This window comes from Buceros rhinoceros, unplaced genomic scaffold (genome assembly GCF_000710305.1).
Source record: "Buceros rhinoceros silvestris isolate BGI_N320 unplaced genomic scaffold, ASM71030v1 scaffold18346, whole genome shotgun sequence".
NCBI classification, from domain to species: Eukaryota; Metazoa; Chordata; class Aves; order Bucerotiformes; family Bucerotidae; genus Buceros; species Buceros rhinoceros.
The window spans coordinates 7,097-7,297 of NW_010419523.1; the positions used below are offsets into that span (position 1 = coordinate 7,097).

Consider the following 201-nt stretch of genomic DNA (forward strand, 5'->3'; position numbering starts at 1 on the left):
GGGTCCCTTTTGCAAAGCTCTTGGGTTTGTATCATCTCCTCCCCGCAAAACACGAGGACCCTCAGAGGGAGCTGCCCGCTGCGCTCTTCCTCTGCCAGCGGAGCAGAATGAGCCCTCCCTGGGTCAGGGTCCCGTGTGGGACCTTTGCGGTCCCCGTCGGACCCAGGAGCGATGCCTCCACCCATGGCTGTTGGCCCACTT

At 63.2% G+C, this 201-nt stretch overlaps 1 protein-coding gene across 1 annotated transcript in view; it reads left to right on the top strand.

The window, feature by feature from the left end:
- The window catches only part of LOC104495923 (acetyl-CoA carboxylase 2-like), an 18,540-nt gene that overhangs the window by 6,725 nt on the left and 11,614 nt on the right, over positions 1-201 (top strand). The window lies entirely within an intron of this gene.